We start from the raw sequence: 7,483 nt of genomic DNA, 5'->3' as shown, positions 1-7,483 counted from the left end.
ATAAAGAGATATTTGCTGAGTCCTTGTTACGGGTGTAGTTCTTTATTGGGTGTTGTGAATGAGCTAAAGTAGCAAAGATGCAATGCCTGACTTCCCAAATCCTTCTTTGAGATTAATGCCTAATTATTAGTACCACCTTTTGTCAGTACTACTGAATGTTTTTAATTAAATCCATATCACTTTTACTTAAGCCGTTTCATTTTATTTTTTAAAGTGTACATGTTTGATATGAACCACAATTAGTTTGGGAGTATTAGTTAGCTGAGCCCCAGCAAGCTGTTCTGTTGAATACTAAGAAAATGTGGCAAGACAGAATTCAGAGGCAGCTGCTTACTGGGCACAGTTTGATTCAAAATGGCAGCAATTGGATATATGATCTTGGACCTGGAAGTGAAGCTAGTGCCAGTTATACTGGTAACATACACAGAATTTTTAGTCTCAAGATAGATCAGGAATGAGAGATGGGAACAAATACTAAGGACAAAGTCCAATCAAGGGAAGAAAGTGCAGGGGATATAACTAAGTGGAGGTGGGGTGTGTTTGATGCAAAGGTCAAAATGGCAGCCAAAGGACAGAGGTCTATGTAGTGGGGTGGTCCGTGTTGTTGAGGCACCACTGCATAAGACAGAGATTCAGTCAAGAAAGACTGAGTGCAGAAGTAGGCTATCCATTCACTGTGATACCAGGGGACAAAGTAGGAAGCAATAAAAAGAGCATAAAGCAGTAAATGTCACAATGAGTGAGTATGGCTTATATGTATATTTTTTTTCATTTATTCAGTGCTATCCACTCTATTAGACACAGAGGTTAATAAACTATGTAATCAAATTGTGTATCATGTGTCATGGAAGAAATAAAATGTCACAATAAGGAATGAAGCAGTGGGTTTAGAGGGATGCTACAAGGTATCACTGAAGGCCTCTTGAAGAAAATAACACAAATTTAAGCAAAAATCTCTACCCTAGCTGTGGAACACCACATTTTAAAACTATGGTTGTTGAACATACTTTTCCAGAGGTAACTTCATTCCCAGGTTTTATAATCCATGAGTGGCATCCCTGCAAACAATGATCCCCCACCACCAAAATTTCTTTCACACTTCTGAATTGTCCCTTTTTGTCTATCCAGTTTCCAAAGTCAAGGACAAATTCTTGACCTGATTTTTCTTATTGTAACTTGAGTAGCCCTGATGATAAGTTCCTGAGTGGAAACTAGATCGTTTTTACTACAGAGTGTTCTCTTCAAAAGAGGTTAATATCTGTAGCAAACATGTTCCCCACAAATCTCATTGGCTTATCAATTGCTCAAAACATTTGGTGAGACTCCAGACCTTTCTAAACAATTATTAAATCACTCCTTTGGGGAATTTGAGTACTTTATTGAATTTTCTGCAGATGCCTGTCAGAAAAGGGAAGGAAGAGAGATTGTAGGTGAAGTTTTCAGTGGGTCATATACAAAACTAGTATCCATCATTTTTGCCCAAATTCCATTGGATAAAACTCTGTTTCATGGCACACATAACTATGAGAGTGTCTGGGGAATATAATTTGTGCCTCAAAGGAAAAAAGAAATAGGTTTTGGTGAATCAATCATCTATCTTTACACACACACACACACACACACACACTATTAGAAAAATTCTTTCAACTCTTTCCCATGTAAAGAATTTACTCATCTTCAATCCAGCTGAGATAATCCAATGCCCCACTCAGTCCCTGAATCTAACTCAAATTCCAGGACCTCCAGGTCATATTTCTTGTGGGTCTCTTAGGCCCAGTTTTTACTGCCCTCACGGGTGTGAGAACTGTTCAGTTGCATAAGGCCCAACATTCACATGGGCCCCTGTAATTCATTTAATCCCTTGTTAACACTATTTAGAAATTACTAATAAGTTTATCTTTGAACTTGTGTTTTGAAAGTCGAGACTGATGGGGTAATAGAAAAGCACATGAGACTAGCTATGTGTGACCTAGGGTCTTTGATGCCTTATTTATGTTTAGCATTTATGATACCCTCATGAGCACAGAATTCTGGTACATCTATATTTCTGGGGAGTTTAGCAAGATGTAAAGTGAAAGACTAGAAGATAACCATGTTATAACTATGAGTGAGCAGGACACTGTCTATCCTGAGAAACCACATTTTCCATTTGAACCAAACCATGCTTTAAACATATGATGTCCTAAGATATGCAAAAAAACCCAAAACATTTTTATATCCTTTTTCTTTCCTTGTATTAGTGACTTACACTAAAATGATGTCATAAAAAAAGAAAGAAAAAGATAGAACAACCATAATTTCTTCTTCTTTTAGTCATTCCTTACTCATCAGTAGATCAAAGGTAGAAAGTACTGTTGGAATGTGCACATACTAAGAACCAAAATAAAAACAATTGAATTAGTTGTTTGCAGCATTTCTATGTTTGGGAATAACAGAATACATGTACAAACCATGAAATACGAATTATGTCATTTCAATAATTCTGCGTATTAGTTAAACACTCTTGTTTTTGCATTTCAAATTGGCATTGCACAATATAAAGATGAAGAGTAAAATTAAACTTTTCTTTATTTAAATGGGTATTAAGTAGCAAATATAAAAGACCATGACAAGTCAAACATACTATAGAAGAAAAAGCTTTATAGTTTAGTACTTTCTTTTTTATTTTTATTTTTTATTTTTTTGCGGGGGGGAGTTGTAGATGGACAGCATGCCTTTAATTTTTTTTGTTTATTTCTACATAGTGCTAAGGATCAAATCATAAGTGCTTGCCTCATAAGTGCTAGGCAAGTACTCTGCCACTGAGCTACAGCCCCAGCCCCTATAGTTTAGTAATTTTAGAGGCACATTTTATTTAATTTTTTGAACAAGTGGTCCTGCATTTTATTTTTGTATCAGGCCCTGAAAATTGTGTAGCCAGCTCTAGGTCTGATGATCTATTTTTGTCTACGAGTATAACTGAATTAAAGCTTCCATTCAAAAAGGGAGGAATAGAATCCACATAGCAATGAGGGATCTGTAGAAATCTTCCCCTAGAGCTACAGACCAGGCAGATATGTGGCTTGCCTTCCACATTCTCCCTTAATGGTTTTACTGAAAGTTTGCTGAGGAACAGTAGAACTTTCCAGATATCTATTCTACTGTATTTTATCCTCATTCTTAGCTAGCCAGTCACTAAACCAATGCCACTTATTTGGGGGTTTTGTTATAATAGTTACACCTATGTAGGCATCAATTTCTGTATGGATCAAGGTGATACAGATGCCATAACTAAACACTTAAATCTTAGTACCTTAATACTGAACATTTATTTTTACTCCCATTACATATTACTATGGATTTATGATGAATAACATACCACTCGATGATTTAGGCAAATAGGCTTTTTCTATTTTAAATTATTTTACTTCATATTACAAAAACTTCAATTTTTGAAAACTTTGCTTAAAACTCACTGCTAAAGCAATTAAGAGATCTGTTTGGAAGTTCAGCTTATTGTAATACTTAGATGTAATGATTGTGACAAAGATACTTAACAATCAGATATAGAACAAAATGAAAGAAATATATATATATATATATATATATATATATATATATATATATATATATCTTTTTTCTGCACTAAAAAGTTTATGATACTCAGTTTTCAATCCTGCCAACAAAGTTATGCATAGATTTTGTTGAAATTTGACTTGAAAAATAAAAAATTCCAACTTTCTAATATTAATTAGTAGTTCTCACAAAGAAATCAAAAGATGGACTATCATGTTTTTGACAAACGCCTTTCAAACCCAGTGAAATATCTTTAAGCATGTCAGGAATTTCTGTTTTTAAAAAATTACAAAAAATACATTAACCCATTTTAAAAGATTACAAAAATACATTATAGTAGAAAACATTGCAAAAATTTCTTCCAAAATGTACCTCCATAGCATGAGATTCTGTCAGAAAAGTAACTACTATTTCACTCATTGTTAAAGTATTACCATCACCATAAAGTGATGAACTATTTATCTTATTTCTGGTATCTATTAGAAGGGTATCATAGAAAATGTCACCAATGAGAAGCTGACAGTCAAGGGAGCCATTGGACATAGTTCATAAAGGTCATTCTCCCAGGACAAAGAAGAAGGTAAAAAGGGGTGAAGAATAGACCTTCAAGAACCAAAAATGAGATCTGGCACACCCAGAAAATAAATTAACCACACACGTGTGAATTGTAAGAGACCGAAAGTGAATGAATGATTGAGGGCACTACTGTCAGTCCCTCTTATATTTCTCTCAGAAAAGATCAGTTTATAATATGTGATAAAATACCATTAGAGTCTAATGCTGCCTCTTCTCTAAATAAATTGAGAATGAAAGAACACGTGGCATATGAAAACAGGGTACATTTTTATTACTAAGGTTAATGTGAGAGCCAGATACTCCTGTGTCATCTTTCTATCACTATAACAAAACACTTGAGAGAATCAACTAATTTATAAAGATAAAAAACTGGATCACAGTTTGGGAAGTTCTCATCTATGGTTGGTTGGTTCCATGGCTTTGGGCTTGTGTCAAGACAGTACATCTTGGTGAGGGTTATGTAGGAGAGTAAAACTGCTCATCTCATGGCCAGGAAGCAAAAGGAAGGAAGAGGATGGACTCTGAATCCCATAATCTCATTTGAGACATGCCCCCAATGACTTAATGACCTTCCACTCAGATCCATCTCTCAAAGATTCCACCAATAGCACCACTTTGAGGACCAAGCCTTCAGTAAAATACCTTTAGAAGACACTTACCCAAATCACAGCAGCCTGATAATAGGACCTCAGTATTAACAGACTATCCCATTCTGTCCAGGTGTTGGTAGATGAGGGCAGGCATCACCCATATAGACTGACAACATTGAGTTTAAGAAATGGAAAGGCCAAGAGTTTGCTTAAGAATATCTCTTCTATTAGAAAGAACGTGTGTAAAAAGCATCTTCCTCTCTATTGAAAATCACTTAACAAACAGATCTAGAGAAGATACCAGGGTCAACTTATATATTAAATTTAGTTAAGTTTAATGCATTTACTTTTAGATAAAAATAATAAATGTAAGCATAAATTCTAATGTTTTTTGCTTGTTTTAACTCTGAAAGATTTTTCTGTGGCCCTCTTTTTTTTTTTTAAAGAGAGAGAGAAAGAGAGAGAAATTTAATGTTTATTTTTTAGTTACTGGCGGACACAACATCATTGTTTGTATGTGGTGCTGAGGATCGAACCCGGGCCGCACGCATGCCAGGTGAGCGTGCCACCGCCCGAGCCATATCCCCAGCCCTCTGTGGCCCTCTTAAGGTGCATATCCACCACTTATGAAACCATTGGGATAAAGAGTGCAATATTGGGATCAAGATCGGCAAAAGTAGTCTATGCTTAGTTCCTAGTAATCCTCTTGGCCAAAGACAGGAAGAATTTTATGCCTTGGGCATAGTTTGCCCCTAGCACTGTTTTGACTCTCATCCAAGTATTCCAAAATCAAGTTTAGCCCCATCCCACTTCCAGCCAAGCTTCAACGCATCTACCCCAGAAATGCTCTCCCGCTCTCTGTGAATAGCTCAGCTTCAACCTGTCATCACTGCTCAGCTCAAAGCTGAGTGCTATTGACAGAATGTCAGCCTTATGATTATATATGAAGGACAACACATTATGTTAAATGCACTTAAGTCTTTTCTTTATCTGGTATGAAGGTTAGCATGACTTTTATTTTTTTAATCTGATAGACTCTCAGCAAATCAAGCAAGAGATTTTAGAAAGGGAAAGGATACAAATCTTAAATTTAACTTATATAATGAATAGGATTTTTATGTTGCTACCCAATAGTTTCATAGCAAGAAGCAAATACGAAGCAATAGAAAGACTAAAATATGAAGAAAATGGCATCAATGTTCCTTTCCATTCTTTTTAGTCAGAAACCATTCTGAAAATAAACTTTTTATTTTGGAATAGTTTTAGATGTATATAAAAATGTTGCAAAAATCTTATTAAAATTTGACTATATAATTCAAACTCAGCTCCAAAACAATTATTTTAAAGTTTTTGTTTGGTTTTGTTGGATTGCTTTACTTTTTGTTTTTTGAAATTAGGTGTATTTAATGTTACTCTAATAGGTCAGGATAATAATTCCAAGTTTTATGTAAGAAGATACCACAGCCATATCCAGGGATTTAGAATAACAAAAACATTCTGCTCAGTTAGAATAAGAAATCACAACCATGACCTCTGGCCTCCTTAAGTAAATATAAGAGAGTTTAAAGCTGCCCTCTGGGCAAATATTTGAGGGGCTGATGAGCATTCAGCTTCATTTAAGATACAGCTTGTCATCAATATACCTAAGTAACTGACAATTTCTATTTACTGTTTAATGAAAGTGAACCCGGAGTCCATTGAAGTTCCCTGTCAACCCTTGGATGAGAAAAAAAGATACATCCTGAGGAGTAGACCCGTATTTGAAAGGCCAGGAAGGCTTCCAATCTTTGGGTGAATTTGTAGTAGCTCGCAGCTTATTGACTGATAGCTGAAAGAGGAGAATGCATGAACTCAAAATGAGGGAGTGTGACTGTCCCTTTGTTGTTTAAACCCCATGTCTTTATCAGGTAAGTCTCTTGGGAGCAGAGATTCTAATTCTACAGGTAGAGACTGTGTCTGACATATAATTAGCACTCCATAAATATTTGTTGAATGACTGTGGGAAAAAAAACTTGGTCATACCTACTCTGCATAAAGAGTAAGAAGTGTTACCAATAGAAAAAGAAGCCTTAAGCAGAAGGAATTTATTATGTGGCTTTATACAAGTTAGGGTTCTCCAAAGAAACAGAACTAATAGGATATATAAGTGTGTGTGTGTGTGTGTGTGTACACAGGTATGTATGTATATGTATGTATTTACTATGGAATTTTTTTTCATGTGATTATGTCCCTCGCCTGCTGTCTGCAAGTTGTTGAATCAGGAAAACTGTGATGCAATTCAGTCTGAGTCTGAAGACCTGAGAACTAGGCAGCAGGGTGTGAAGGGGGAGGGTTGGAGTATGTCCCAGAGTTCAAAGGCGCAAGGACCAAGAGCATGAGAAGATAGCAGTTCCAGCCTAAGAAGAGAGAGAGAAAGAAAATTCACGATCTTTTTGTTCTGGTTGGGACCCTCAAAGGATTAGGAGAGTGATTTTCTTTACTTGGTGTACTGATTCAAATGCTAATCTCTTCTGGAAACACCCTCACAAATACACTCAGAAATAATCTTTTGCCAGGTTTCTGGACATCCCTTAGTCCAGCCAAGTTGACATATAAAATCCTTCATCAAAAGTATCTTATTTTTAAGCCTGGTGCAGTGGCACATGCTTACAATTCCAGCAGCTTGGGGGCTGAGGCAGGAGGACCTCAAGTTCAAAGTCAGCCTCAGTAAAAGCAAGGTGCTAAACAACTCAGTGAGACCCTGTCTCTAAATAAAACACAGA

This window comes from Marmota monax, unplaced genomic scaffold, assembly GCF_021218885.2.
Source record: "Marmota monax isolate L192 unplaced genomic scaffold, Marmota_monax_Labrador192_F-V1.1 WCK01_AAM20220418_F8-fsc00136, whole genome shotgun sequence".
In the NCBI taxonomy this organism is placed as follows: Eukaryota; Metazoa; Chordata; class Mammalia; order Rodentia; family Sciuridae; genus Marmota; species Marmota monax.
Note: the sequence above shows the minus strand (reverse complement) of the source record.